Source organism: Chiloscyllium plagiosum, unplaced genomic scaffold (genome assembly GCF_037043375.1).
Source record: "Chiloscyllium plagiosum isolate Xiang-an unplaced genomic scaffold, Cpla_swu_hap1 HiC_scaffold_17, whole genome shotgun sequence".
NCBI lineage: Eukaryota > Metazoa > Chordata > Chondrichthyes > Orectolobiformes > Hemiscylliidae > Chiloscyllium > Chiloscyllium plagiosum.
The window spans coordinates 65,039,476-65,049,412 of NW_028270155.1; positions in this window are offsets into that span (position 1 = coordinate 65,039,476).

Genomic DNA, 9,937 nt, shown 5'->3' on the forward strand with positions numbered 1-9,937 from the left:
CCCGTCCATGCCGACCAGATATCCCAACCCGATCTCGTCCCACCTGCCAGCACCTGGCCCATATCCCTCCACACTTAGAGGCATAGAGACATAGAGATGTACAGCATAGAAACAGACCCTTCGGTCCAACCCGTCCATGCCGACCAGATATCCCAACCCGATCTCGTCCCACCTGCCAGCACCTGGCCCATATCCCTCCAAACCCTTCCTATTCATATACCCATCCAAATGCCTTTTAAATATTGCAATTGTACCAGCCTCCACCACTTCCTCTGGCAACTCATTCCATACACGTACCACCCTCTATGTAAAAAAGTTGTCCCTTAGGTCCCTTTTATATCTTTCCCGTCTCATCCTAAACCTATGCCCTCTAGTTCTGGACTCTCCCACCCCAGGGAAAAGACTTTGTTTATTTATCCTATCCATGCCCCTCATAATTTTGTAAACCTCTATAAGGACACCCCTCAGCTTCCAATGCTCCAGGAAAACAGCCCCAGCCTGTTCAGCCTCTCCCTATAGCTCAAATCCTCCAACCCTGGCAACATCCTTGTAAATCTTGTCTGAACCCTTTCAAGTTTCACAACATCTTTCCAATAGGAAGGAGACCAAAATTGCACGCAATATTCCAACAGTGGCTTAACCAATGTCCTGTACAGCCATAACATGACCTCCCAACTCCTGTACTCAATACTCTGACCAATAAAGGAAAGCATACCAAACGCCTTCTTCACTATCCTATTTACCTGGAACTCCACTTTCAAGGAGCTATGAACCTGCACACCAAGGTCTCTTTGTTCAGCAACACTCCCTAGGACCTTACCATTAAGCGTATAAGTCCTGCTAAGATTTGCTTTCCCAAAATGCAGCACCTCGCATTTATCTGAATTAAACTCCATCTGCCACTTCTCAGCCCATTGGCCCATCTGGTCCAGATCCTGTTGTAATCTGAAGTAACCTTCTTCACTGTCTGCTACACCTCCGATTTTGGTATCATCTGCAAACTTACTAACTGTACTATTACTTCATGCTGCAATTCCTGCTGAATGTGACTCAGAAACGCTCAGTAAGTGATGGTAATGAACCTGGTGATAAGAAGCGATCAAGAAAAAGCATATTTTTAGCTGTGAAATCAGATGTTTTAAAGCACTTGATGCAGGAGGTTGAGCAGTCAGATTCCTAGAGTACATGAGCAATCCCTTATGAAAGTGTGAACAATCTGTGGCGATGCTCTACCATGTGAGCACCTCAAATCCTTGACGAGAAAGTTGGCGCAACAGTAAATTCTTCTCTTGAGTCAAAATGCCCAGCATGGAGACTCTATATCTCTCAAAGCCACCTCCATTGAAATGCTTTAGGAATGGCATCAAACACTTCTGAAGATGTCAAAGATCTTCCTCAACTCATGATGGCCAACTAAAATGGGGGAAGGTCTGTTTGGGAAGGCATTGAAATAGAGAGACTTCATCAGGCTAATGCAAAGTTTAGATTAAGGCAGAGGAGAGAGTGCAATTCATCTAAATGCTTAAAGCAACATCTGGCCACATGTGGCAGAGTCTGGAGATATTGGACATATCAACCATCTCAGAATCTACCAAACCACAGTGGAAGTAAGTCATCCCCATGTCAGGCTTAAGAGAAACTTGTGAACGTCATCTAATTTAAATTTATGCAGTATATGTTATGCTCAGAGAATTGTTTCAGTTTTCTGTGGGAATCAATGTTTCACTTGAAGTTGTTTCACCTGAAGTCCTGAAGTTTAGGAACACAGTCACAACTTTAACTGAGAACTTACTGACTGCAGTTACATGGTAGAAAATGGATTTGTGTAACATGCATGCTCTGCCTACCTGTATCAGATGTTGATCAGACTTTCCAACAATTCACTGAAGGCCATTCAGAAAACTATCGAGGATGCTTTTTAGTGGAGCCAGGAGAAGCAGCATTTTCCTGCTTTCTAGTTTCATGCTCAAGATACCCAGATGTCAAATTGATTCAGATGTCATCGTTTAACAGCTTAGTGACAATTGTTCTCCTCCCATTGTCTGTCTTTTGTATACTTTCAATTAACGTAACCTACTGTGCCTTTTCCTGAGCTGAGGGCATTGAGGATCATTTATGTTAGACATAGACACCAGTTTTCCAATGAATTAATGGGGAACATGCCAGTAATTTTAGACGTGGTGACCATGATGACTATCATCGATTGTTGTAATAATCTATTTGGTCACGAATTTCCTTTAAGGAAGGAAATCTGCCAACATCATCATCATCATTACCTGTTCTGGCTTGCGCATAACAAAAGCAATGCAATTGACCCATAACTATCCTCTAAAATGGTCTGGACAGCCACTCAGTTCAAGGGTACTTAGGAATGGGTAACAAATGCTGGCTTTGACAGTGACACCCACATCCCATGGAAACAGATAAAAAGGTTTCTGAGTCAACAGCCAATTGATTGAGCAACTAATGGCCATACCTTTGTTCAGGCTTTGTATCCCTCCTAAGGCTGAACTGAGTGCCATTTCATTAGTACCTTAGACAAAGCTTCTGTGCCATGGTGTACCTACAGAGGAAACAACATAGAGACGGAAACTCTGACCTCTATCTTATAGCCCCATACAGAAAGGCAGCACTCACCTCATAGAGTCATACAGATGTACAGCACGGAAACTGACTCTTCGGTCCAACTCACCCATGCTGCCCAGATATCCTAAATTAATCTAGTCCCATTTGCCAGCACTTGGCCCTTATCCCTCTAAACCCTTCCTATTCATATACCCATCTAGATGCCTTTTAAATGTTATAACTCCACCAGCCTCCTCCACTTCCTCTGGCAGGTCATTCCATAACCTGCGTAAAAACATTGCCCCTTAGGTCCCTTTTAAGTTTTTCCCCTCTCAACCTAAACCTGAACTCCAGGGAGGGAGTTTGATCTAGTGTAGCATGAATCTGGAGAATGTGGTGCAGGATGTTCTGAACATCGAGACTCAGTTGAACATGCTTTCCTGACAGGCTAAACATCCCATTTGAAGAGCAGGTTCATTAAATCGACTTTCACAGGTATTTCAACAGCACATTTAACCAATTTATCTGTGGTTAATACATCCACAAAATACAAAGCTTTCCATATTTATCATGTGCTCTTCCCATGGGACAAATCTAATGTTATAATTTACCAGAAAACATTTGTCAAAACATTTAGTGAGGGTTTAAGATACACTGGTTGCAAACTATCTTCAGCGTAACAGACTTAATCAATAAGAGGCCCTGAACGCCATCATGCTCTCCACTTAGCCACACGACATGAATAAGATCTTTGATTCCACTATTATGAACTGTATCAGTAATATTTTATGACAATCAATATTAACTGGCTCATGTATATTTAACTTATTGATGTTGATGGTAATAGGTCATTAACAATTTAAGCTGCCCTTGGCAGTACTCAAATTTCTTCAACAAAGTAGCAATTTAATTTGAACTTTGCGCTGATCTGTCTAGCCAAGTTTGAAATTTCTCGATGAAACTTTAACTGAGAACAATGCTCCTCCTCCTTTACCTCACACTCTGTCTCCAAAAACAGGATCTGAGGCTCATTTCACCTCCACTGAGACAAGTACAGTCAGAGTAGCATGCATCCTCAATTATACACACCCACTCACACGCATTGACTCAAACTGACACTGTAATAAGTTTGCACTAACTCACATTGCTGTGGGCAAACATGCTCATTCACATGCATCACACGTTCTCCAGTGCTGCCTCCTAAACTTATTCCCGGTGTGAATATATTTCAATTCTGTGTGACGTCAGTGTGAAAATTTGGGAGGATATGAGAGCAGTGGAGCAGGCTGGGAGGGGCACAGTTCAGGAGACACTTCACTTGCTGAGTGGTGGTTGAGCCACAGAACCATACAGAATGGAATCAGACCCTTCGGTCCAACTGGTCCATACTGACCATAATCCCAAACTAAATTAGTCTCACCTGCCTGCGCTTGGCCTCTGTGAATCCCGTTTCCTATTCATGAAATCATCTAACTGTCATTTAAACATTGTAATTGTACCCACATCCACCACTTCCTCTGGAAGTTCATTTCACACATGAACCACTCTATATGTAAAAAATAAATGCCCCTCATGTCTTTTTTAAATCTTTCTCCTCTCACCTTAAAAATATGCCTCCTCGTCTTGAGCTCCCCCACCCCAGGGAAAAGACCTTTGCTATTCATCTTATCTATGCCTCTCGTGATTTTACAAACCTCTATAAGGTCACCTCTCAACCTCTTACGCTGCAGTGAATAAGCCCAGCCTATCCAGCCCCTCCCTATAACTCATTCCTGGCAACATCCTGGTAAACCTCTTCTGAACCTTCTCCACCTTAATAATATCCTCTAGGTCTTCAGGAGTTCAGCATTGGGAGGGTTGACAACAAGGCAGGGTTTCTACGAATTGAGCACCAATTGGTCCTCAGAGAGCAGCCCATTCGGGTACACCCACCATTGGATAAAATGTAAGGAATGAAGGGTCAGGCTGATTTGGAATCTGTGAGCCCAAAAGCACATGTTGTGACCCAACTGCGGATCATGGCCTACATTTTGGGAAATCCTCCTCTACAGGTTCCTGCTAATAAAGTTTATATTTACATTCTCTGGTAACAGTGTAAACAATGCTTGAAATCTTGCTATTGTACCTGACCTCAAGGTGAGCTTCTCTCCATATATTCACAACCGTGACTAAGATCACCAATTTCAACCTGTATATCATTGCTTACCTCTATCCCTGCCTCAGCTTATCTGCTGGACACCTCATCCAAGCCCTTGTAACCTCTAAACATATTCATTCTCATGCTCTCCTGGCTAGCCTCTCACATTCTAAACTTTGTTCACTTCAAATCTTAAAGCCCTGTTGTTGTTATCCTTTGTCATAATAAGCCATAATTACCCAACACTCCTGTGCCCAATGAGCTACATTGACTGACATTTACAAAAGGTTTTGATTACAAGATTCTCATCCTTATTTTCAAAACCCTCTGTAACTCTTGGAGACATCTGCATTCTTCTGGCCTCCTCAGCATCCCTGATTTTAATTGCTCCATCATCTGCAGTCACACCTTCACCTTCCCGTGGCCTGTGCCCTGGAATGTTCTCCTTAGCCCTCTTTTTCTGCCCCCTGTCTTTTAAGATGCTTTCAAAAATCTGTTTGATCAAGCTGTTGGTCATCTGGCTTAATAGCACCTTTTGTGCCTCAGTGTCAGTTGTTCCGTTATAACACTTTTGTGCAACACCATGAAACATTTAATGTCAAGGTGCCGTGTAAATGTTGTTACTTGTATAGGTTGTTATAGAGTCATAGAGATGTACAGCACGGAAACAGACCCTTCGGTCCAACCTGTCCATGCCGACCAGATATCCCAACCCAATCTAGTCCCACCTGCCAGCACCCGGCCCATATCCTCCAAACCCTTCCTATTCATATACCCATCCAAATGCCTCTTAAATGTTGTAATTGTACCAGCCTCCACCACTTCCTCTGGTAGCTCATCCCATACACGTACCACCCTCTGCATGAAAAAGTAGCCTCTTAGGTCTCTTTTATATCTTTCCCCTTTCACCCTAAACCTATGCCCTCTAGTTCTGGACTTCCCCTACCTCAGGGAAAAGACTTTGCCTATTTACCCTATCCATGCCCCTCATAATTTTGTAAACCTCTATAATATCTCCCCTCAGCCTCCGATGCTCCAGCGAAAACAGCCCCAGCCTGTTCAGCCTCTCCCTATAGCTCAAATCCTCCAACCCTGGCAACATCCTTGTAAATCTTTTCTGAACACTTACAAGTTTCACATCTTTCCAATAGGAAGGAGACCAGATCTGCACGCAATATTCCAACAGTGGCCGAACCAATGTCCTGTACAGCCGCAACAAAACCTCCCAACTCCTGTACTCAATACGCTGACCCATAAAGGAAAACATACCAAATGCCTTTTTCACTATCCTATCAACATGCGACTGCACTTTCAAGGAGCTATGAACCTGCACTCCAAGGTCTCTTTGTTCAGCAACACTCCCTAGGACCTTAGCATTAAGTGTATAAGTTCTGCTAAGATTTGCTTTCCCAAAATGCAAAACCTAGCATTTACCTAAATTAAACTGCATCTGCCACTTCTCAGCCCATTGGCTCATCTGGTCCAGATCCTGTTGTAATCTGAGGTAACCCTCTACACTGTCCACTACATCTCCAATTTTGGTGTCTTCTGCAAACTTACTAACTGTACCTCTTATGCTCGCATCCAAATCATTTATGTAAATGACAAAAAGTAGAGGACCCAGCACCGATCCTTGTGGCACTCCACTGGTCACAGGCCTCCAGTCTGAAAAACAACCCTCCACCACCACCCTCTGTCTTCTACCTTTGAGCCAGTTCTGTATCCAAATGGCTTGTTCCCCCTGTATTCCATGAGATCTAACCTTGCTAATCAATCTCCCATGGGGAACCTTGTCAAGTGCCTTACTGAAGTCCATATAGATCACATCTATTGCTCTGCCCTCATCAATCCTCTTTGTAACTTCTTCAAAAAACTCAATCAAGTTTGTGAGACATGATTTCCTACGCACAAAGCCATGTTGACTATCCCTAATCAGTCCTTGCCTTTCCAAATACATGCACATCCTGTCCCTCAGGATTCCTTCCAACTATTTGCCCACCACCAAGGTCAGGCTCACCTGTGTGTAGTTCCCTGGTGTGTCTTTACCGCCCTTCTTAAACAGTGGCACCACGTTTGCCAACCTCCAGTCTTCCGGCACCTCACCTGTGACTATCGATGATATAAATATCTCAGCTAGAGGCCCAGCAATCACTTCTCTAGCTTCCCACAGAGTTCTCGGGTACACCTGATCAGGTCCTGGGGATTTATCCACTTTTACCCGTTTCAAGACATCCAGCACTTCCTCCTCTGTAATATGGACATTTTGCAAGATGTCACCATATATTTCCCTACAGTCTATATCTTCCATATCCTCTTCCACAGTAAATACTGATGCAAAATATTCATTTAGTATCTCCCCCATTTTCTGCGGCTCAACACAAAGGCCGCCTTGCTGATCTTTGAGGGGCCCGATACTCTCCCTAGTTACCCTTTTGTCCTTAATATATTTGTAAAAACCCTTTGGATTCTCCTTAATTCTATTTGCCAAAGCTATCTCATGTCCCCTTTTTGCCCTCCTGATTTCCCTCTTAAGTATACTCCTTTATACTCTTCTAAGGATTCACTCGATCTATCCTGTCTATACCTGACATATGCTTCCTTGTTTTCCTTCACCAAACCCTCAATTTCTTTAGTCAACCAGCATTCTCTATACCTTGTTGTTGCTTATTGAGATTTCATACCCTCAAGATGTCCAAAGTGCTTTACAGCCAATGTCTTTATTTTTTGAAGTGTAGTTACTGCTGTGATGTGGGAAATACAGAAATGCAACCAGGTACAGGAGAAAGAGCAGAAATATTCACCAATATGTAGGTGTACTCATTAACGCACATCCTCAAACAAACAAATATGTAATTATAAACCACTTGGACTCGCATTGAATCTTGTTTTGTTTCCTTTTTGCATCATTCCAATTTGAAGGATGTTTTCAAGCAGTTTATCTGTACTTCAGTCCTGTGATCATCATCACAGGTGCTCTTCACCTTTCCCTGAAGTATTGCAGTTGCCAAATTACAGGAACGATTTTATTACCTGCAAAGGAATAACAGAAATCCCTGTTTGGCGTTGCAGCTGCTGAAATGTAATGAACTGCCAAAGGCATTAATCATGGCTAATGTCACTTCCCCCTCCTCATCCAGCCAACCCAATCCACTGTGAGATTCTGCCTGACTCACTGCCTCTTCTCAACCGGCTCATCTTTTCCACAACCTTCTGCTGCTCTTTTGCCTGTCAGAGTGCCTCTGTAAATCCTGTTTCATCTTTCAGTGCAAACTTATGTTAACTTGTAACACTTGTAACGGTCTTGTCCTGCTGTTGATATGAATAGTGATGTTAAGAAGTGCCAAACCACAGATTTTTCCAGCACGTTGAAGGGGAAGAGTGAGAATTTTGTGTTCATCGCAGTGAAGAATGCTAGTCCTGAGAAGTGAAACTCTTTCCCCACTTTGCTTATCAGGTTTTGTTATCAAATACAATCAGACTAGGAATAGCACAGCTATTTCTACTAAACTAGAAGAACCTCTGTTCTGTAGTTGAATACTTATGAGAAATTGGATTGCCAGGGCATAACCAGCTCCAGACATCATGACAACCTGGGTCCAAAATTGGACAGAGGATCTGAATTCCAGGGTTGAGATGAGAATGACAACAAAGCAGCATTTGGCTGAATGCAGCAACCAGGAGCCCAGTGAATTGAAATCGCTGGGGATTTGAGGAGAATCTCTACTAGTTGGAGTCATACCCAGCATAAAAGAAGATAGTTGTGATTGTTGGAGGTCTGTCATCCTGCTCTGAGGACATTGTGAATGGGTTCTTCAGGGTCATCTAACTGCATTGTGAAGTTAAGAGTGAGGGTGTTTGCTGATGGTTGCATAGTGTTTACCTCAGATATGAGAGCAGTCCATGTTTGACTACAGTAAGACCTGGATGACAATCAGCCTTGGGCCGACAAGTGGCAATTAACATTTATGCTGCACAAGTGCAGGCAATGACCATCTTTAGCAAGAGAAAATCTAACTATTTCCCCTTCACATTCCAAACCATTACTGAGTTAAATCATGAGGGTCAACTGTGTCCACAGGCTTAATTGGACTAACTGTATAAATAATGTGGCTAAAAAGAAGCCATAAGATCAAAGTTCAATAGCAAGTTACCTATCTCCTGACTCCCTAAAGCCTGTTCTTCACCTTCAAGCCACTTCGCTGGATGAGTCCAACAATACTTGAGACTTGACAGTGAAGCAAGAGTCAAAAGGTATGGTGCTGGAAAAGCACAGGAGATCAAGCAGTGTCCAAGGAGCAGGAGAATTGATGGTTCAGGCATAAGCCCTTCATCATGACATTCCTGTTGAAGGGCTTTTTCCCAAACCGTCGATTCTCCTGCTCTTCAGATGCTACCTGACCTGATCTGCTTTTCCAGTGCCACACTTTTTGACTCTGATGTTCAGCATTTGCAGTCTTCATTTTCTCCTAGTTGCTGTAACCTTACTGTGAAGCTTCTTCTAAGGATGACCACCGTGAAAAAGGTCTCCTCCTCCTTCCACAAGGAACTCAATGAATCTCTCTCTCGTTGCATCTCCCAGGTTGTCTCTTCTGTCCTGAAGCTCTTTAGCCACGTCCTGAAGCAGACCCACTACTATAACCCCACCCCCTTCCTCAGCACCTGCCTTTGCAACCTGCATGGACTCAAGACTACATTCAGACCATCACATTCCTGATGGAGGGCTTATGTCCAAAATGTCAATTGCCCTGCTCCTCAGATGTTGCCTGACCTACGGTGCTTTCCCAGCACCACACTTTTTGACTCTGATCTTCAGCAACTGCAGACCTCACTTTCTCCTATCCACTGTCAGAGACAAAGTAGCCCACTTAATTAGAGCCTCATCGAACACCTTAAAAATCACTCCTTGCATCACCGATGCACAGTGGCAGCAGTGTGTATCATCTACAGTGCACTATCACTGGTGACCCAAATCCACGAGATCCATCTTCTCGAAGGACAAGGACAATAGAGGCAGGGGCATCACCACCTGCAAGCCCCTCTGCAAGACAAACACCTACCTGAGAAGAAACAATGTCACTCCTTCCACTGCTGCTGGGTCTGTATCCTGAAACTCACTTCCTAACAGTGCTGTGGGTGTGCCTACAGCCCAAGAATTTGACTATCACTTCCTCAAGGGCAGTCTGAGCCACGCAATAAAATGCATTCCTGCAGTGAATCTTCACAAAATGCACATTC